Genomic DNA, 23,029 nt, shown 5'->3' with positions numbered 1-23,029 from the left:
CTTTAGCCATTAGGTTATTTTTTGTAACTTTGGTCTGATTAGTTGATGAGGTCCTAATCACAAGACAATGTGATCAGAGCAGAAGGTAGGGCTAAGTCCTTACAAAATAACATTTGATGCTTGAACCACACGGGTTTGAACTCTGAGGGTCCACTTATACTTGGATTTTTTTCAGTAGTAAATACCACAGTACTGTACGATCTGAGGTTGGTTGAATCTGAGACTCGCAACTGCAGATATGGAGGGCCAGCTATAAGTAATATGCAGATTTTTGACTGCATGGTGGGTGGGTACCCCTAACACCTGTGTTGTTCAAGGGTTAACTGTAGTCTGATTCTTGTTCATTTCTGCTAATAATGAGTCCAAAAATGCTTGATTTTGATCAGAAATTTGAAAATGATGACAACTGGAATTTCTGAGCATATCTTAAACCACATAAAAATTACCAGTGACAAAGAAAATAGGCTTATATTAAATAGTGTTAATTTTGAAGACATTTCAAACTTCCATGAAGGATAACCTTACAAGTGAAGAGTTCAATGTAGAAACCAGTACAAATTTTGGTTAGCTTGTTCAGAAACAAAATGTTCTAAGAATGTTCTGAATATTGTTTTCATTATTAAAGTGAAGATAATTTTTATAGTTGTTTGAGGTGCTGTAATATGTCTATTGATACTCCCAGCTGTTTTACCAAACTGGCTGTCTGTTCTAAAATCCAAGTGAGGCTTGGGTTTTCAGAATGTGCACACTCCTGTGTTCTACAACATTCTAAAGATGAACAATCTACCCCACTAAGATTCTTGCTACAGTTTTTGTTAAACTCGGCATTATTTTCATAGAATCTTTCATCTTTAGCTTCATCAATCTTTTCCTCAGCTGGAGCTATATGACAAAGGTCCATATCCTGAAAGGAGTCCAATAAATCTACAACATGGGGCTGTGGAGTGATTGATTTCAGATCTATGAGCACATAGTCTTCACACTGACCAACTGCATCCAGAAGATTATTTATTTTACTGATCAAAGACGAACTATTATCATGAAGGTGACACCAGGAGAGCAAAGCACTCAATGTTCCTCTGAGTTGTCCATAGTTTATAATGACTTCTGCACCTTCCTTAAAACCTTGATTGAAACCTTGTTGAAGAGTAACTGCTTTGCCAGCATCTATTCCATCTCTATAGCCTTCTTTGACTCATCTCCGCATGTGGCTCCACCATTCCCGCTGCACCAGGTCTGACTCTACAGCTTCCTCGTCAGCCACGTCCCCCTCCTCTCCAGGACCTTGGACCAAAGGCACATGACTCTTTTTGGTTTTTTTATAAATTTATTTATTTATTTATTTATTTATTTATTTATTTACTTTTGGCTGTGTTGGGTCTTCGTTTCTGTGTGAGGGCTTTCTCTAGTTGCGGCAAGTGGGGGTCACTCTTCATCGCGGTGCGCGGGTCTCTCACTGTTGTGGCCTCTCTTGTTGCGGAGCACAGGCTCCAGATGTGCAGGCTCAGTAGTTGTGGCTCACGGGCCCAGTCGCTCCGTGGCATGTGGGATCTTCCCAGACCAGGGCTCAAACCCGTGTCCCCTGCATTGGCAGGCAGATTCCCAACCACTGCACCACCAGGGAAGCCCCCACTCTTTCTGAATTATGGTTTTCTCAGGGTATATGACCAGTAGTGGGATTGCTGTGTCATATGGTAGTACTATTTTTAGTTTTTTAAGGAACCTCCATACTGTTCTCCATAGTGGCTGTATCAATTTACTTTCCCACCAACAGTGAAAGAAGGTTCCCTTTTCTCCACACCCTCTCCAGCATTTACTGTTTGTAGATTTTCTGATGATGGTCATTCTGTTTGGTGTGAGGTGATACCTCATTGTAGTTTTGATTTGCATTTCTCTAATGATTAGTGATGTTGAGCATCCTTTCATGTGTTTGTTGGCAATCTGTATATCTTGTTTGGAGAAATGTCTATTTAGGTCTTCTGCCCATTTTTGGATTGGGTTGCTTGTTTTTGTCATATTGAGCTGCATGAGCTGCTTGTAAATTCTGGAGATTAATCCTTTGTCAGTTGCTTCATTTGCAAATGTTTTCTCCTATTCTGAGAGTTGTCTTTTCATCTTGTTTATTGTTTCCGTTGCTGTGCAAAAGCTTTTAAGTTTCATTAGGTCCCATTTGTTTATTTTTGTTTTTATTTCCATTTCTCTAGGAGGCGAGTCAAAAAGGATCTTGCTGTGATTTATGTTATAGAGTGTTCTGCCTATGTTTTCCTCTAAGAGTTTTATAGTGTCTGGCCTTACATTTAAGTCGTTAATCCATTTTGAGTTTATTTTTGTGTATGGTGTTAGGGAGTGTTCTAATTTCATTCTTTTACATGTAGCAGTCCAGTTTTCCCAGCACCACTTATTGAAGAGGTTGTATTTTCTCCATTGTATACTCTTGCCTCTTTTACCAAAGACAAGGTGACCATATGTGTGTGGGTTTATCTCTGGGCTTTCTATCCTGTTCCATTGATCTATGTTTCTGTTTTTGTGCCAGTACCATACTGTCTTGATGACTGTAGCTTTGTAGTATAGTCTGAAGTCTGGAGCCTGATTCCTACAGCTCCGTTTTTCTTTCTCAAGATTGTTTTGGCTATTCAGGGTCTTTTGTATTTCCATACAAATTGTGCAATTTTTTGTTCTAGTTCTGTGAAAAAATGCCATTGGTAATTTGATAGGGATTGCACTGAATCTGTAGATTGCTTTGGGTAGTATAGTCATTTTCACAATGTTGATTCTTCCAATCCAAGAACATGATATATCTCTCCATCTGTTTGTATCATCTTTAATTTCTTTCATCAGTGTCTTATAGTTTTCTGCATACAGGTCTTTTGTCTCCTTAGGTAGGTTTATTCCTAGGTATTTTATTCTTTTTGTTGCAATGGTAAATGGGAGTGTTTCCTTAATTTCTCTTTCAGATTGTTCATCATTAGTGTATAGGAATGCAAGAGATTTCTGTGCATTAATTTTGTATCCTGCTGCTTTACCAAATTCATTGATTAGCTCTAGTAGTTTCCTGGTAGCATCTTTAGGATTCTCTATGTATAGTATCATGTCATCTGCAAACAGTGACAGCTTTAATTCTTCTTTTCTGATTTGGATTCCTTTTATTTCTTTTTCTTCTCTAATTGCTGTGGCTAACACTTCCAAAACTATGTTGAATAATAGTGGTGAGAGTAGACCTCCTTGTCTTGTTCCTGATCTTAGAGGAAATGCTTTCAGTTTTTCACCATTGAGAATGATGTTTGCTGTGGGTTTGTCATATATGGCCTTTATTTTGTTGAGGTAGGTTCCCTCTATGCTCACTTTCTGGAGAGTTTTTATCATAAATGGGTGTTGAATTTTGTCAAAAGCTTTTTCTGTGTCTATTGAGATGATCATATGGTTTTTCTCCTTTAATTTGTTAATATGGTTTATCACAATGACTGTTTTTCATATATTGAAGAATCCTTGCATTCCTTGGATAAACCCTGCTTGATCATGGTGTATGATCCTTTTCATGTGCTGTTGGATTCTGTTTGCTAATATTTTGTTGAGGACTTTTGCATCTATGTTCATCAGTGATATTGGCCTGTCGTTTTCTTTTTTGTGTGACATCTTTGTCTGGTTTTGGTATCAGGATGAGGATAGCCTTGTAGAATGAGTTTGGGAGTGGTCCTCCCTCTGCTATATTTTGGAAGAGTTTGAGAAAGATAGGTGCTGGCTCTTCTCTAAATGTTTGAGAGAATTTGCCTGTGAAGCCATCTGGTCCTGAGCTTTTGTTTTTTGGAAGATTTTTAATCCCAGTTTCAATTTCAGTGCTTGTGATTGGTCTGTTTATATTTTCTATTTCTTCCTGGTTCAGTCTCAGAAGGTTGTGCTTGTCTAAGAATTTGTCCATTTCTTCCAGGTTGTCCATTTTATTGGCATACAGTTGCTTGTAGTAATCTCTCATGATCCTTTGTATTTCTGCAGCGTCAGTTGTTACTTCTCCTTTTTCATTGCTAATTCTGTTGATTTGAGTCTTCTCCCTTTTTTTCTTGATGAGTCTGGCTAATCGTTTATTAATTTTGTTTATCTTCTCAAGGAACCAGCTTTTAGTTTATTCATCTTTGCTATTGTTTCCTTCATTTCTTTTTCATTTATTTCTGATCTGATCTTTATGATTTCTTTCCTTCTGCTAACTTGGGTTTTTTTTGTTCTTCTTTCTCTAATTGCTTTAGGTGTAAGGTTAGGTTGTTTATTTGAGATGTTTCTTGTTCCTTGAGGTAGGATTGTATTGCTATAAACTTCTATCTTAGAACTGCTATTCCTGCATCCCATAGGTTTTGGGTCATTGTGTTTTCATTGTCATTTGTTTCTAGGTATTTTTTTATTTCCTCTTTAATTTCTTCAGTTATCTCTTGGTTATTAAGTAGTGTATTGTTTAGCCTCCATGTGTTCGTATTTTTTATAGATTTTTTCCTGTAATTGATATCTAGTCTCATTGCGTTCTTGTTAGAAAAGATACTTGATACGATTTCAACTTTCTTAAATTTACCAAGGCTTGATTTGTGGTCCAAGATACAGTCTATCTTGGAGAATGTTCCATGAACACTTGAGAAGAAAGCGTATTCTGCCACTTTTGGGTGGAATGGTCTATAAATACCAATTAGATCTATCTGGTCTATTGTGTCATTTAAAGTTTGTGTTCCCTTATTTATTTTCATTTTGGATGATCTGTCTATTGGTGAAAGTGGGGTGTTAAAGTCCCCTACTATGATTGTGTTACTGTTGATTTCCCCTTTTATGGCGGTTAGCATTTGCCATATGTATTGAAGTGCTCCTATGTTGGATGCATAAATATTTACAATTGTTATATCTTCTTCTTGGACTGATCCCTTGATCATTATGTAGTGTCCTTCTTTGTCTCTTGTAATAGTCTTTATTTTAAAGTCTATTTTGTCTGATGTGAGAATTGCTACTCCAGCTTTCTTTTGATTTCCATTTGCATGCAATATCATTTTCCGTCCTCTCACTTTCAGTCTGTATGTGTCCCTATGTCTGAAGTGGGTCTCTTGTAGACAGCATATGTAAGGGTCTTGTTTTTGTGTCCATTCAGCCAGTCTATGTCTTTTGGTTGGAGCATTTAATCCATTTGCATTTAAGGTAATTATCGATATGTATGTTCCTATTACCATTTTCTTAATTGTTTTGGTTTTGTTTTGTAGGTCTTTTCCTTCTCTTGTGTTTCCTGCCTAGAGATGTTCCTTAGCATTTGTTGTAAAGCTGGTTTGGTCGTGCTGAATTCTCTTGACTTTTGCTTATCTGTAAAGATTTTAATTTGTCCATCGAATCTGAATGAGATCCTTGCTGGGTAGAGTAATCTTGGTTGTAGCTTTTTCCCTTTCATTACTTTAAATATGTCCTGCCACTCCCTCTGGCTTGCAGAGCTTCTGCTGAAAGATCAGCTGTTAACCTTATGGGGATTCCCTTGTATGTTATTTTTTACTTTTCCCTTCTGCTTTTAATATTTTTTCTTTTGTAATATTTGTATTTGTATTAAATACAAATATTTGTATTTAATTTTTGATAGTTTGATTAATGTGTGTCTCGGCTTCTTTTTCTTTGGGTTCATCCTTTATGTTACTCTCTGCGCTTCCTGGACTTTATTATTTCCTTTCCCATGTTAGGGAAGTTTTCAACATAATCTCTTCAAATATTTTCTCAGACCCTTTCTTTTCCTCTTCTTCTTCTGGGACCCCTATAATTTGAATGTTGGTGACTTTAATGAAGGGGAGAGGCAGCATGTCCAAAGGAGGGCCCAAGAGTGTGGAGTTCCAGAGTTTGGGGGTAGGGCCCTGAATGAGGGTGTGTGGGTAGGATTTAGGCCCAGCACGTTGGAGGGGGTCTCAGAGTGTAGAGGTCAGGCCCTGGGTGGGGGTGTAGTGGCGGGGCTTGGGTTCTGCACCCCGGAAGGGAGGCTTCGAGGGCAGAGGATTAGGTCCAGGAGCCCAACAGGCTCCCCGCTGCCTATGTGGACAGGGAGACTATGAGACTGGCCATAGGATAGGAAGACAAGAGGCAGATGGTTAAATTTCCAATTGGATCTCAGAACAAGAGGCAATGGTATGTCTCAGGGGAGATTCAGCCAAACCATTTTTCTCAAAGTCGTTGTTGACAAGTATGGCCTTGAGGGATGGCAAGTGGTATGAGAGAAGAACAATATGTGGAAAAGATGTCTACATTGAAGGAGAATGATTGACATAGATATCAAAAACAGAAGTTCTCTGAATATCCACAAACAAGGTATGAGTATGAAGCTCCACCTCTGGAAATGAGAGGAAAGCTGGTCATTAATCATTAATGGTGCATGTGAAGTTCATCTCTTCCAATTTCACCTAACCTGCCTCTCTTTGGCATTATGCACAATTTACTGTTTTGAAGAATTATTGGATCCTTTTCTTTACCATGCATTAAAATAAAATAGGCAGAAGTTTGGGGGAAATGAACATAGAGAAAGGTTTTTCATAAAGTATACCCTTTTCCTGCAGGAAGAAAGATCTCAGGGTGGATCAGTAGGAACCAATTGGAGAAGCTGAATTCTTGGGAAGCAACAGCAAAGAAAAGTAAACCACCAACATTTTTCTTGGCTCAAGTGAAGATGGCTTTTGTTGATTGCTTATTTTCTTTCTTGCTTATTTATGTTCCATTTTATTTCACAAAGGACTTGAGAGAGCTTTCAGAAAACACACAGAAAGATAAAGAGTTGAAAAAGTAATGGCAAAGGGAAAATATAGTGTGTAAATCAAAGCTAAGAGGAGAGATTAATACAGAGAAATATACATTATTTAGTGCTACCCACCACTAGAGTCAATAAAAAGTTTTTAGGCTTCCTGCCAATCAAAGTCAGGCAGAGAGAGTTATGAAACCCATTTAACATTGTATCCTTAGTGTTTAAAGTATGTACTTTAAAAAAAGTTTTTAGAAGTTTGTTTGGTAGATGACTTTTGCAAGAAGGGGCACTAGACTGTAACCCCTTCTCAATAAACCAGACTAACTGATTCTTTCATGGACCACAAAGACAATCATAAAGTTGCTGTGTCTTTCTCATTTTAAAAATAATTCTAAAAATAACTTTATAGTGTGCATATGTATCCATGCCAGTGTATAGTAATGTTGAGGAAGGTCTTATATGCCATTTAAATTTACATAAATTGTATAATGCTACGTCTTCCTGTATTTACTCGTTGTTTCTGAGGTCTTTATCCATGTTGACTTAGTTGACTACAGATGGTACCTGATTTAAGATGGTTTAATTTATAATCTTCTGACCTTGGGATGGTGCGAAAGCAATACGTATTCAGCAGAAATCCTATTTTGAATTTTGAATTGTACTCTTTTCCCAGGCTAGTGATCTACTCTACCATACTCAGTATCCTCTCATGTGGCATCAAGCCCCAGCTCCAAGTCAGTCATACACATGACCATTCTGTTTTCCACGTTCAGTACTGTATTCAATCAATTACATGAGATAGTCAACACTTTATTATAAAATAGGTTTTGTGTTAGCCCAACTGTAGGCTAATGTAAGAGTTCTGAGAATGTTTAAGGTAGGCTAGGCTAAGCTATGATGTTCAGTAGGTTAGGTGTACTAAATGTATTTCAGTGTATGATATTTTCAACTTACAATAGGTTTATCAGGATGTAATTTAATACAGGATCTGTATTTGTTATATAGTAGTCCATCATACGAAAATATTGCCATTTGTTTAGGAATTTTTCATTCAAATTGTGCCATTATACATATTGCTGCAATAAATATCTTTGTACATATTTTCTTGTATAAATTTAAAAGTTATTTTGAAACATGAACTTAAAATTTAATTGCTGATTTGGACTGTATGCACAAGAGAAAAGATATTGCCAAGTTGCTTTCCAAAATGTGGTTGTATCAATTTATACTCCCAACAGTGTACGATAGCTACTGTTTCCTTGAATCTTTACTAACTAGAATCTCTCCTCTCTCCCCCACTCACACACACTCACTCTAATCTGAGAGGTATAATATGGCATGTCATTACAGTTTTAACTTGAATTTCCTTAAGATTGGAAATTATTTTATTTGAATTTCCTTTTCTGTAAATGGTCCATATATATAGTTTATTTGATTTTTTTTCTGTTGGGTTCTAGGCATTTTTAAAATTATCTTTGGTTGGGTTTTATATATACCTTAAAAAAATCTGTTGAAATTTTGTTTTGGAATTACATTAAAATTATATATTTATCTGAGAGAAAACAGACATCCTGACAAAACCATCCTCTTTTCATCCATGAACCTTGCATATTGCTTTGTTAGTTCAGGTTTTCTTTTATGCCCTTTAAATATTTTGTTATTTTCCCAGTGATGGTCTTCCACATTTTCTCTAAATTTATTCTTAGATACTTACAGCTTTTGTGAGAATAGTAAAAGGTGTTTTTTTCCCTATTGCATTTTTGTTGGTTGTTGCTGATGTATAAAACAATATTAATTTTTATGTCAATTTCCAGCAACATTTCCATCTTATTCAGGGGTTGGAGGTTCACCCTGGTTTACTAGAGACACAATTATATTATCCACAAACAATGATGATTTGTTTTTTCCATTTTGATCTTTATCCCTCTCATATATTTTTCCTTGTCTTAGTAGCATTGACTAAGACCATCATTACTGTGGAACAGAAATGGTGACAGCACCCACAAAAAAAAAAAAAATGAAATTTACATCATACTTCTAAACAGCAACACTGGTAGCAAAAATACAAACAGGTACTGATTTAAAATTTTGAAAAGAAACTTTTTGAATCCAGAATTTTATGTCTAGTTAAATTTTCATTCAAAAGTAACAGTGGAATATTCTCAGGCACACAAGATCTTAGAAGTTTTGTCACACACACACACACAAAAAACCCAGTAGTGAAAATATTCTTGGAGGAAGTATTCAACAAGAAGAGGAAAGGCTTGAGGAGAATTATGACACGTCCAAAATAACACTGTAAGAAATGAAGAAATTGGAGGTGAAAATTAAAATAGAATAGTGGTGAAGAGGGGTCACTGAGGTCTGGCTGCCTGGTCCAAACACTGGACAACAGCTATGAGATGTGTGACTCCAGGAAAGTTACAGAATAGCTTCATGCCTCAGTTTTCTCCTCTGCACAAAAAAAGTTACTGTGAGTTTATCAAGCCAACACCCTCAAAGTCATTCTGAACTTTTCTATATTTCTCACACCTGAGTCCATCTTCTAGCAAACCCTGTCTCTAGTCTCAAACTCTATCCAAAAGCTGTCCACTTCTACTTTTTGTCTCTCGTGCTTCATCTCTCACCTGAATTATTATAGAGCCTCCCAACTGGTCTCTCTGCTTCTCCACTTGGCCCCCATCTACCTACCCATAGTACACTTGCAACAAAGTGTCCTGGGTGATCATTTTAAAACATAAATCATAACACTTCAATCCTCTGCTCAAATTCCTACAAAGTAGAGATTTAAATGTTTACAATGACCAAGAAAGAGAGAGAGAGAAAGAAAGAAAGGAAGAAAGGAAGGAAGAAAAGGAGTGAAAGAAGGAAGGGAGAGAAGGAAAGGAAAGAGAGAGGGAAAAAATCAACTGCAGGCAGTAGTAGACAGTTTTAATAATTACTATCTCATAGATAACTTTGTTTCCTGTATAACCTAATTCATTCATCTTCCCCCAGATTATTCTGAAACCAATCTCACACTTTATATGTCACATCCTTGTAGTAGAAGTCATTCTAAAATTATTTTATTAAGTAGCTCTAAAAGATAAGAAGTCTTTTTTAACTAAATTATCACACCAAAAAAGAAGGTATACATATATAGCTATATAACTATATATACGTATATGTATGTATATATATATCTGTGTGTTTGTATATATGTGCATAGATAGATAGATAGTGGGTTAGTTTAAATCAGGATCCAAACAAGATCGCATATTACAATTGGTCAATATGTTGTCCAAATCTTTTTAAAATTATAGCCACTCCCTATCCTTTTTTGTTTTCCTTGTAATTATTTGTTGAAGACACTGGGTTGCTTGTACTGTGGAGTTCCCCACCATCTGGATTTTTATTATTGTGTCTTCATGGTATTATTTAGCTTGTTCTCTTGTGCTCTGTATCTCCTATAAGTTGGCAATTAGATTTCCAGCGTGATCATATTTAAGTTCAATATTTTCTGTAAGAATATTATAGGAGGTTTGTGGCACATACTGTTGGTTATCTCATGTTTGTGATTTTTATCAGCCTTTGATACCCCTTAATATTGATATTAGCCATTGACACTTATTGCCCAAATCCATGATTTCATTGCAAGATGAAAAATGGTGATATTCTAATTTTGTCATTTCTTTTTCCATTAGTAGTAGGAATATTTGTCTATTAAAAAAGAAACCCCTTGTCAACTACTTGATAACCCTGAGATACAGTTCATAAAGGAAAGTCAGGATAAATGCTTATTTACTAGTAGTTTTCAAAATAATCAGTTGGTTCCCTAGCATCTTCCAAAGTATGATCAATAGGTTGGTTTGGTTTTGTTTAATTGTCATTGTGAACTCATAGGTTTAAACATAATTAACACTTCAATTCATTGCCATAACATTCTTATTAATACTCAAACAACTGTCTTACATTCGGCCAGTGGGAACCTCTCTAAGTTGGTTCCTAAGTCCTCTTAACAGCTTTTTAGAAGAAAATGGTATTTAGAGACCACAGTCTATGCCCTAGGAGCATTCATTGCTAGTAGGCTGATCACTGTTTCTAGATCTTCTCGGTGGACAGAGTAGGACAATTTAAATATCCCATTACTTCGTATAGATACTTCTCATTCAAAATCAAGACTACAGAGGTTTTACCAACTGTACTTACATAAGTACTCATTTGTTTTATCCCATAGCACATACACAACCTAACAATACCAAACCACCACCAAACAATACCAAACCACCACCAAAAATTGTTCACCGAACACCAGTTTTGTTTGGTTTTGTAGTCCTTTTGTGCTTAGAGTACATTTCACTAGAGATGTACAAGTCAAATAAACTACTATGCTTTAAAGTCACTTGCAATAGTTTCTGTGTGGTTAGGCTGCCTACTCAATTCACATTTAAGCTCATCTGTTTCATTTACTTTCAATTTCAAGTGTTAACTGTGCTGAATAATTATGTAAAATATTCACATGGTTCCAAAGTCAAATGCACAGAACAAGATATGTTCAGAAAAGTGCAACTTCTGTTCCCTCTTTCTCCAAATTGGGAATCAATGTTTTTAACTTTTTAATTTACTTTGCACTTTTTGAAAATTATAAGCAAATACATACATTTTCAAAATCCTCTTTCTTAGATAAACCTACCAAATTCTTTAAAATACTTAATTCCTTCCTTAAAATTTTATGTTAGAAAATAGAAAAAAAAAGTGAAAGCTGCCTTCATCATTTTATGAGAAGAATGTAAAATTGATTCCAAACTAAGGGTCATGCCAGAGGAGAAATGTGTAGCGACATTCCACTTATAAAATTCACTAATTCACTAGATTGAAGGAGAAAATTTAAAAGACTATCTCAATTTTTTTATGCAGAAAAAAAATTTCATAAAATTTGAAAGCTGTTTATGGTTTATGAAAAGAATATCTCTTATCCACCTAGAAATGTCTAGTTAACTTACAACAAACATTATGTTTAACAAAGAGACTTTAGCTGTATTCTAGTTACTGTCAGAAACAATACCGGATGCCTAGAAATATTAATAGAACCAAGTGATAAATCATTAGATCTAATAAGAGAGCTCAGAAAGGTGACCAGATGTAGGACCAAATAGAAGAAATCAATAGCAGTTCTTTATATACCACTCTTAAATGCAGGATATTCAACCCCTATAATTTCCTAGGTTTGCTGTAACAAAGTGCCGCAAACTGGGTGAGTGAAAACAACAGAAATTTATTGTTTCACAGTTCTGGAGGCCAGAAGTCTGAAATCAAGGTGCCTGCAGGACCATACTCCCTCTGAAACCTGTAGGAGAGGATCCTTCCTTGCCTCTTCCTAGCTTCTGGTGGTTTTCTGGCTATCTTTGGCATTCCTTGGCTTGAAGCTGCATAACACCAATCTCTGCCTTCGTTATCACGTGGTGTTCTTCCTGTGCGTCTGTCTTCATATGGCCATCTTCTTATAAGGACACCAGTCCTATTGAATTAGGGGCTCACCCTACTCCAGTATGACCTCATCTCAGCTAATTACATCTACAATGACCCTATTTCTAAATAAGGTCACATTCTGAGGTCCTGGGGGGTTGGGACTTCAACATATGAATTTTTGAGGGAGGAAGACACCATTCAACCTATACAATGCTCATCTACAGCAGAATATAACAAGTGCCCTGAGAGTGGGCCAGGCGAAAGGCTATAAGAGACAAGAGTGATGCCTTGTACCCCAGCACATTATGAAAGGCGGAGAGAGCACTTCAAATTGACTTTGTAGGGACTTCCCTGGTAGCGCAGTGGTTAAGAACCCACCTGCCAATGCAGGGGACACGGGTTCAAGCCCTGGTCCGGGAAGACCCCACATGCCGCAGAGCAGCTAAGCCTGTGCATCACAACTATTGAGCCTGCGATCTAGAGCCCGCGAGCCACAACTACGGAGCCCACATGCTGCAACTACTGAAGTCCACGTGCCTAGAACCCATGCTCCGCAACAAGAGAAGCCACTGCAATGAGAAGCCCACGCATCGCAATGAAGAGTAGCCCCCGCTCACCGCAACTAGAGAAAGCCCGCGTGCAGCAACGAAGACCCAACGCAGCCAAAAATAAAATAAATAAATAAATAAATTTTAAAAACAAAAAAACAAATTGACTTTGTAAATTTGGTGATGGCAGAAAGCATATTCCAGGTGGAGAAAAATCATCGAATTCTTTTTTTTTTTTTTTTTATCGAATTCTTGACATCAGAAATAGTGGAAGAAAGTGTGTGAGTTAATGCAAATATAGATTGAACGAAGAGAAATTGAAAAAATTAAATTCAGAAAAAAGGCTGAGGAAGGTCTTGAAGGCATTGGTACTTGAGCAATCAGGAAATCGGACTCTTCCTCTTTTTGGCAGGAAAGAGCCTTTTGCAGGAAAGAGCTCTCTGCAGGAGGGCCCTTTTGTCTTGTCATGAACCTTAAACCAGGCGCCTCCAAGCTCCACTCATCTCTGGCCCTAGCACACCTTTCAAATCTTTTGATCACACAATACTTTGACTAACCTGTTAGTTCTTTCCATAGATCACAGAAGTAGAAATGAAGAATAAGTAATTAACAGATGACCAGATCTCTTCCCTACCTCCCGCTTCAGTCATCTCGTGAAAAAACTGTGTGAACAAAACAGCATCAAGAGAAAGATTGCAAGAAGTCGACAAGCCTGCACACAGTGGGGAATGACAACTCTGACCCCTTATCTCAATGACTAACTGAGATCACTTCTCTTTTTCCTTTTAAAAACTTTCATGGCTGAGCAGAATCTTTGGAGGTGGTTTCTGGGGGACACTGAGTCCACCATCTCCCCAGATTGCCAGGATTCTGATTAAAAGCAACTTTCCTTTCTACCAACATTTGCCTCTCTTGGGTATTGATTTTCAAGCAGCAAGCAGCCAGACCTGAGTTCGGTAACACTAGTCCAATCTCTACAGACATTCAGTTACTCGTTCTTTTTCTTTTTTTCACTCTACTGATTTGTATTGAGTGACCAGCACAAGTTATTCCTGGTTCTGGAGACATAGCACTAAACCAGACTCTCATGACACTTGCACTAAATATGGGGGGTATCAGACCATAAAAGGCAAATTCCTATCATTTCAGTATATGAGAAATGTTATGATGACAGTCAAACAGAGCAAGGGCAGAAGGCATCTCTGAGGAAGTAGCTTTTGACTGAAGGATGACAAGGGGCCAGAAGTGCAAAAATCTAGGGAAAGTGTGTTCTAGGAAGATGGAACAGTAGGTGCAAAGGCCCTGAGGCAGGGAAGATTAACAAACAGACTGCCTGGAGCACAGAGTGAGGGAGAGCACTAGAAGCCAGTAGCCAAGGACCAGATCGCATAGAGACTTGGTCAGGAGAAGCCTTCAAATGACAATGAATTTTAAACAGAAATGCTAATATTCAATTCACGTTGTTCATGTCAAAGTTTGAGGGGTGTGGAAAAATAGAATAATATCACCAAATAATGTCAGCGAAGCTGATTGGTGGGGTGCCCAGAAGAGACCTGACTCTTGTTGGAGTCTCTTTCTTGATTTCACTGCTATTCCAAAAAAATAAAAATCAATAAGATATGCTTCTGAATGTGAAAATATCTCTACTTAAATGAAAAAAGACAGTCGTCTGCAGGGACAGGAATGGGACAGACATCTTGCTTCATACTTCATAAACTTCTATATTGTTTGACTTTTGCCAGTCTTGTATTCATATACTACCTGTGCCACTTTTTTAAAGTGTGGCTAAGATGGCAACAGCTCATTTTAACTAGTTCTTCAAAGACAGCATCAATTTTAAGTGTCTTAGCTGTAAACTCGTCCCAGTCATACCTCCCTGAGGTTACACCCATCACTATCTAATCAGATTTCAGGTGTTCCTGAATCTCCTTAATCATACATCGCCAGGCAGTTTCTTTGGATTATTTCTTCATGAACCGACGTCATCATGACTTTTTTTTTTCCTCTGAAAAAAATGGTGCAAAAATTTTAATGTACAAAAAAAGACAAACAGTGAAAAATAAATTTCCCTCCCTCTCCTGTTCTTCAGCCACCCAATTCCCCTCCCTTGTCATTATCTTGAGTATCTTTCTAAAGCAGCGGTCCCTGACCTTTTCGGCACCAGGTTTCAAGGTTTCCTGGAAGACAATTTTTCCACAGACAGGGCGGGCAGAGGGGGTTGTTCAGGCCGTAATGGGAGCGTTGGAGAACAGCAGATGAAGCTTCGCTCACTTACCTGCTGCTCACCTCCTGCTGTGTGGCCTGGTTCCTAACAGGCAGCCGTCTGTGGCCCTGGGGCTGGGGACACCTGTTCTAAAGCGTAGTTTACCATTCTGTTCCTCACTTTGAAAGTAGTACATAGACAGCTGCTTTATTTTTGTTCATGGCTACATTTTATTCTTTTTCATCTATGTACTGTAACTTAACTAAAAGTCTTCCTTAGATGGATCTTTAAAGGTTTCCATTTTTTTTCCTTCTACAAATAACACAACAAATATCCTGGTACACACATCATTTTGCCCCTGTAGAATGCATAGATTATATTAGAAATCTTTCTAATTTTATTCTTAGAAGTTAATTTTGATTCTAGTTTGAGGCTCCCTTAATACCATGTGTTCTGTTTAAACTACTCCACCTTGGTGGGCTTACAATAAGAGTATGTGTTATGAACTGAATTGTGTCCCCTCAAAACTCATATGTTGAAGGTTTAATCTCCAGTGTGACTGTATTTGGAGATAGGACCCTTTAGGAGGTAATTAAAGATAAAGGAGGTCATTAAGTTGTGAGGCTCTGATCCAATATTACAGAGGTCCTTATAAGAAGAGAAGGAGACACCAGGGATGTTAGCACACAGTAAAAAGGCAAGAAGATGGCTGTCTGCAAACCAAGAGGCCTTAGTATAGAGAGGCCGCAGGAGGAACCAAACCTCCCAAGACCTTGATCTTGGACTTCCAGCCCCCAGAACTGGAAGTATAAATTTAAATAAAATAAATAAATTTCTGTTGTTCGAGCCATTCATTCTGTGGTCTTTTGTTATGACATCCTTAGGAAATGAATGCAGTATATACTCTTGGCAGATGATGGACTTAGAAGTTAGTTAAATTATTTAGTATGTTACACCATATTTCTTAGTAATTGATCCTTGATATTTATGTAATTAAAAACTAAATATTAGAATACTTCTTTCTTTATCACTGGAGGTTTAATTCAGTATCATATTATTTGAGGTTAATTAGTCTAACAAATATTAAAAAACAGTTATTACTTAAATCAGTTGAAAATGTAGGGTAGATTGAAGGCACCATGCTAGTAGTTCAGGCTCTTGCCAAGTTCTAAAGATACTCTCATGTTGACGAAACCTGAGTCACTGACTAATACAGAGAGTCAGTAAGGGTCTGTTTTAACTTCAGGCATCTTTTTGAAAATTGGTCTTTTTTCCTCTGACAGCAAAGAGAGCCATGAGTCAAGTCCAAAGAGAAATCTAAATAGACCAAATCTCACCTTTCCAAAGTGTAAGGTGTGTGTGTGTATACATATACATATATATATATATATATGTATATGTATACGCACACATACACACACACACACAATATACACAGTGTCTACTCAAACAGTATTTATTAGCAAACTATAGTATGTGCCAAGCCCTATGATCCATACAAAGTATGTTTGGGGTCTACACTCTGAATCTAATATTCCTCTTAGAAATGAAGGCAAAAGATCTTGATTAGATAAGTAGACCAAAACAGCGATTTTTTCCAAGCCTCGATCTTTTTCGGTTTAGCCAACGTAGCAAATTAAGCAGACCTGCTTCTTCTTGAAACACTCATGCCACTGGAATAGAATAAATACACCATGAATGGGAACAGAATGATTTATGAGAGAATCTAACCTGTAATTCCTTGGACGGCTCTTTTAGGTTGTTATCAACTCCCTTCACCTTTATGCCTTACAGAGTGAAACAAACAACCTTAAAGGAAATGGTCAGTCCCTCACCTAATTGCTGTCCCTATTTAATACAAATTTTGAAATGGGCTACCTTGTACAGTACCCGTATCTCTCAGAGAAAAAGAATAAAGGCTACCATATACTGTTCCATCACTGTCAGTCAGCTTAGGCTGCCATAACAAAATACCATAGCCTGGGTGGCTTACACAGCAGAGATGTATTTTCTCACAGTTCTGGAGGCTGGAGGTCTGAGATCAGTGTACCAGTATGGTCCGGGTGCTGGTGAGGGCTTTCTTCCTGCCACCTTCTCACTGTGTCTTCACATGGCAGAGAGAGAGCTCTGGTATCTCTTCCTCTTCTTGTACTGATCCCATCATGAGGCCCACCCCTTCAGGACCTCATCTAAACATAATGAACTCCCAAAGACCCCATCTCCAAAGACTGTCACATTGGGGGTTAGGACTTCAGCACATGAGTTTGGGGGATACAATTCAGTCCACAGCAATCACCGTTGTTATCTCGCCTATGTGTAATGGTAGACGTTGTAGACATTTATTGGGGTTTCTACTTGCCCACAAATACCCTGGCTGTCCCTACTCTGCCATTGTTTCAAGTCCTTACTGCTTGTCCCAGGATTACTGACATAGCTGCCGTTCTCCCCATGAACCAATTAACTCTGCAGGTTGCTGCACAAAAGTCCCTTCTTGAAAACCTTCACTGGCCTACAGCATTGCTGCATGTCAGAGCTCCACCACCAGCAGCTGCTGTGTGCTTTAAGCAAGTGATTTAACCTCTCTGTGCAATGGGCATAATAATAGTGCTTCTATGAAAACATGTAGTACATTCTTAGAAGAATGCCTGGCTTTTAAGGGCAACGTGTATGCTGGTCGGTGCTGTCATTGTAAATGACAGACCTAGCCTTTTCAGTGCTCATTTCTAACTATTTATATTGATATACTCTGTACTTAGGTCAAACTCATTGCTTGCTAGTTCCCATATGTGTCTTGAACCTTCCCATCCCTCATTTGTTTGCTCTGCTTCTAGAATATCTGTCTCCAAACATCTTCACTTGTCAAAACCTTACTAATTCTTCAAAACACATCTCAAAATGTCATCTCTTTCTTGAAGCTACTCTACCCTTTGCACCCATTTCCCATCCAACCATGAGGAGTCCCTCCTGCCATGGTGCACAACATCATGGACTTTTGGTATGTTTATTACTGTTCTGTCTTGTGTTCATGGTTATTTGTGTATGGCTGGATTGTAAATCACACCAGGGCATAATTATTTGTGTATCCTTGAGAGCCTCCGCCCATGGAAGACCATAATTAAAGCTAGTTTAATAAAAATAACTCTAATCATAAAACAAGGGAAACTGTTCAGAATTTATTTTTGTATTTTATTAAGAGATTTTTAGGGTACCATCTAGAAAAAACTCTATGGCCACAGGAAGGACAGAACATTTATGGTAAAAACAAGAAGACAATGCATAGACAGAAAAGAATTTAACAACAAAGGTGTAAGTCATTACCTCATTTTTCTGAGCTCAATAACCAAGATGTTCTCCATCTTTTTTCTTGGATGACATTGAATAAAATATCCACCTGACCATCTTAAAAATGGAAAAAGTTACTTAAAGTCAGAGAATAAGAACCAAAAAGGAGGGCTTCCCTGGTGGCGCAGCGGTTGAGAGTCTGCCTGCTAATGCAGGGGACACGGGTTCGAGCCCTGGTCTGGGAGGATCCCACATGCCGTGGAGCAGCTGGGCCCGTGAGCCACAATTACTGAGCCTGCGCGTCTGGAGCCTGCGCGTCTGGAGCCTGTGCTCCGCAACAAGAGAGGCCGCGATAGTGAGAGGCCCGCGCACCGCGATGAAGAGTGGCCCCCGCTCTCCGCAACTGGAGAAAGCCCTTGCATAGAAACGAAGACCCAACACAGCCAAAAATTAATTAATTAATTAATTAATTAATTTTAAAAAAAAAGAACCCAAGAGGAAAGTGCGATAAAGCCCAGGTGGCAGAGAGACAGCGCAGAGCAGACGGAGGGATGGAGGGAAGCCTTAGCAGTGGGAGCAATCAGACGCCGCAGCAGCACCTGCAGACCAGCCCACCTGGCAGCGGCATTGCTTCCGGCAGCAGCTCTCCTGCTGGCAGCAGCCCTTCCGCAGCCGCAGCTACACGGGCTGCAGCTCCAGGTGCGGCGATGGCGGCGGACCGCGCGGACGCTGCAGCAGCTCCCAGGGCAGCCGTAGCAGCAGGGGCCGCAGCTGGGGCCGCAGGCGACCCGGGAGCGTCTGCACGGGGCGCAGCCACCGCACCTTCCACAGCCACAGCTGCCCACGGCGTCAAGTAGGGAGGACGCGAGAGAGGTGAGGAAGGAGACCCAGGAGGAAGGGAGGTCTGATGCCGCCTTCTGCTGGCGAGGCTTATATACCATCTTCAGGGGCTGAGCCCAGAATACACAGCCTGTGCCTTGTTGTAGATCCCACTTCCTATAAAAGACCTCACGAGGCCTCTTACGTCCTCCCTTGTTGAGGTCTTGTCCAGGGAATATTGCTATTTTAACCTTTACCTGTCTCTTAAATCTATATTTGAATTAGAACACACTTCTAACAGTTTTGTGCCCGTAAGAACTTAAATGTGCATGTACGATATGTTTTGCCCCAGCATCTAGAGTAGTGCCTGGCCCATTCTAAGGGTTCAACAGTCAGCTGTTGAATTAAATAAATGCCTGCAGTGAAGATTTTAAAACAATCTTCATTTTTCATAACCATGAGAGTCTGAATCTAGAGCCAGGTAAAAGTCCCATGTTTCTACATACACTTCTTAGTCATCACGGGTTAGAAAAAGAAAAGATTGTTTTTCTCTCTACTGGGATTCATTACTAACCTCTAAGTCACAAAAACCTCTTGGAAAAGTAAGTGAAAAGCCAGACCCGAAAGAGTCAGCATCTCTAAATGCATTGTATCTCATATTATGCCTCACCTTAGAACACAGCTATGTTTTTTTCTGGCTCCCTGACATTCTTTGTTCACCAGAAGAATTGCTTGATCATTAAAAATTACAAAACAACAACAACAACAAAAATCTTGTGTGATGTCAGATGCTAAAAATATAATTTTGTGTAGCCTACTCCTAAGTCATCTGCTGAGAGGGAAGTTCCTACTCGTTGTTTGTCTGTTAATTAATGGGGAAAACAAAAATAAAAAAGATTTCAGCCGGTGGCTGGCCTTCTCTCATGCCTCTCCAGGTTTAAGACCTGTGGCCAGCCCAGCGTTTCAGCCCGATCATGGCCCAGGGGAATGTTGATTTGAAATGACTGGTCTCCATCTGGCTGGCTCTACCTGTTCAGCATTCTTCTTTCTCCCCAGGTAGCCTGCAGGTGTGAACAGTAATCCATAGAAATAGCTCTTGCTTGACTGTCTTGAGAACTGAGGCCTGCCCGGCTGGTCCCGGGGCTCCAGGCAGCTCACAGGGGAGGGATCCATTGTACAGTCTCCCTCGAGACTTACACTGCAGCTTCTGGATCTGAGATGCCCGGGCTTTGGCGGGTCCGTGCTTCTCCCAGGATGTTGGTGTCCCTGGATTGACAACTGGCACCTCTTTGATAAGTTTACCTTTTGAAAGCAAGAGGAAGAAGCCTGAAAATGCCCTCTTCTCACCCACCGGCAGGCTGTCAGGACTCTCCCAGCCCTCCAGTTCGGGTGCCCGGCATCGTGGAGAAACTCTTCTGCACTTGTGGGAACTCGAACCATCTACGATGGTCGTGTCTGAGACGCAGGCAACGTTCTGAGGCCCCTGGGGCTGCTTTTTCCCTACACGTCGGCCATCACTTTTCTACATCTGAACTAAAGATGTAACACACAACTATTTCATCCCTAACAGAAAACTCAAGGTTATGAGGCTGATTGCTAAAAATAGCAAGTTATCACGGCACAGGTACTCAAGAAGGAAGTAAATAAAAGGTCTTGTGAGATTCTTCTGTGGAAATTGGGCTTAAAAAAGGGGGGGCTGTCAGTATTTAAGGGCCTCCCCCCACAGAAGGCAGCATCAGACCTCCCTCCCTCCTGTGTCTCCTTCCTCATCTCTCTCGCGTCCTCCCTACTTGACGCCGTGGGCAGCTGTGGCTGTGGAAGGTGCGGTGGCTGCGCCCCGTGCAGACGCTCCCGGGTCGCCTGCGGCCCCAGCTGCGGCCCCTGCTGCTACGGCTGCCCTGGGAGCTGCTGCAGCGTCCCCGCGTCTGCCGCCATCGCCGCACCTGGAGCTGCAGCCCGTGTAGCTGCGGCTGCGGAAGGGCCGCTGCCAGCACGAGAGCGGCTGCCGGAAGCGATGCAGCTGCTAGGTAGCCGATGGGCTCTGCCTCTAGGGTAAGAGACGCTGGGAGCTCAGCTCACAGCATCTGGTAAGACTCTCCTCCATCCCTCCTGCCCTCTTGCTCCTGTCCCAGGTACCTTGATGCCTTGGAACTGCTCTTCTGCCCCTTTTACGCTTAAGTTTCAGGGCTTGTTCTTTCCCTTCAGTGTGGTGTCATGATGACATCAATTTCTCCTCCCTGTATCTTCAGAACTTAGCATAAGGAGGTATTTATTCTCTGTCATCTTTGTAATCTTGTCTCCACTTGGAAAAAAAAGATGAAAGACCAGCATACATTACCAACATTAGTGCGTGGGAACACAGCCACTCGTGTCAAAAATCTATTTATATTATAAACATAACGAAGTAAAATCATGATAGGTAATATTTCGTTTTTTTGAAAACATTACATACGATGGATTTTTTGTTCTTTTCTGTTGTACATTTACTGACTTTTTCCCCGTTTCTATGTTTTGTAAAAAAAAAAAAAAAAAAAAAGGAACTCTTTCTTAATTAAAAAATGATCTTTCCTTATTCTAATGTGTCTCTCTGTTCTATGAGATGTACACCAGCCCATGGGTGAGGCCAATGGCACAAAAGACAAAGAGTGATACTCAAAGATCGGGATAGGTTTCAGTTAATGGATGATTGGTCCCCTACTGTCCTATATCTGGTTTTACAATAAAGAGAGAAATTTGGGGGGAAATCCCCAACCTTTAGTTGTCAATATCATTGAGGGAAATTCCTGTGCTCTCCTACAGATGCTGTTATGACATCTGTGTCTGCATCTGAGTTCTGGTTTAAAGAGTTGACAGCCCCAGTGTGGCCGGTCAGAGCTTCACTCCCTCACTCTATGTGTTTTTTACTCACTCATTCAGCCAGCAAATACGTGCTGTATTAGGCCAGATATTCAGCCAAGCACTAGAGGTCTGAGGTTAAACAATCACTTGCCTTCAAGGAGTCAACACCAGAGAGGGAAATGGAGAGTCAATTACAACACAGCTTTCTATTTCAGTTTTCTTTGGTCACCTTTTCTCAGTGATTGATCCTATATCAGCAATTCAGATAGATTTTTGGGTACATTATTGCAGCCACTTTGATGAGTACCAATGTAAGAGACACTCAATTCACTTCCTGTACAAGCCAACCAAGGGAATAGTTGACACTTTCCACAGGGCTTTTCATCCAGCCTCCCAGCAACAAATGACACAGTTGACCTCTCCCTCCTCCCTGATCACACCACCCCACCCTTTTTTTTCTCCTTCCTATTCAGCCTTCTCTGCGGGTCCTTTCCCGACATTGGTACCCAAGGCTCAGGACTTTGCCCTCTTCTCCATCATTCTACACCCTCATCTGATCTCTACTCTTTTTTCTTTCCCATAGTACTCACTACTTTCTAACATACCATAACATTCATGACTTTACCATGCTTACCCTTTGTCATTCTCTCTGCCTCACCCCACACCCAACTAGAATGTACAAAGATTCTCACTCTTGCTCACTGACATTTCTCTAGCACCTAGAGCAGTGACTGGCACATAGTATGTACTCAAGAAATAGCTTCATAATGAACAGATGATTTTTGTAAACTTTTTTAATCATGGAAAATGTCAAACACACACAAAAGTGGAGAACAGTACAAGAAACTCCTAAGAACCATCACCCGAGACAACAGCTGTTAACACATGGCTCCTCCCTTGTTATCTATGCCCTCACCCACCTGCCTCCCACCACTGGATCATACAGAATGGAATCCTCACATCGTCTCCTCAGCAAATATGTTTAGGTTTCTATGAATGAAAGAATTCCTCATCATCTCTCTCTGGCTTAGACTATGGCTAAGAGATATCGGAGAAACACAGCAGTAAACTTCTCAAGGTCCAAGGTGAGATGGTCTCTCAGGGAGATGTGTAGAGGGAATACATGACACCCTCACCTTTAAGAAAATTTCAGTTTTCCCT

The 23,029-nt window shown here is 39.7% G+C and overlaps 1 pseudogene; it reads right to left on the bottom strand.

The window, feature by feature from the left end:
* Positions 1–637: 637 nt before the first annotated feature.
* Positions 638–14,712, bottom strand: LOC130708701 (protein YAE1 homolog; annotated as a pseudogene).
* Positions 14,713–23,029: the final 8,317 nt, after the last annotated feature.

Source organism: Balaenoptera acutorostrata, chromosome 8 (assembly GCF_949987535.1).
Source record: "Balaenoptera acutorostrata chromosome 8, mBalAcu1.1, whole genome shotgun sequence".
NCBI classification, from domain to species: Eukaryota; Metazoa; Chordata; class Mammalia; order Artiodactyla; family Balaenopteridae; genus Balaenoptera; species Balaenoptera acutorostrata.
Note: the sequence above shows the minus strand (reverse complement) of the source record. Positions and strands in the feature narration are given on the sequence as shown.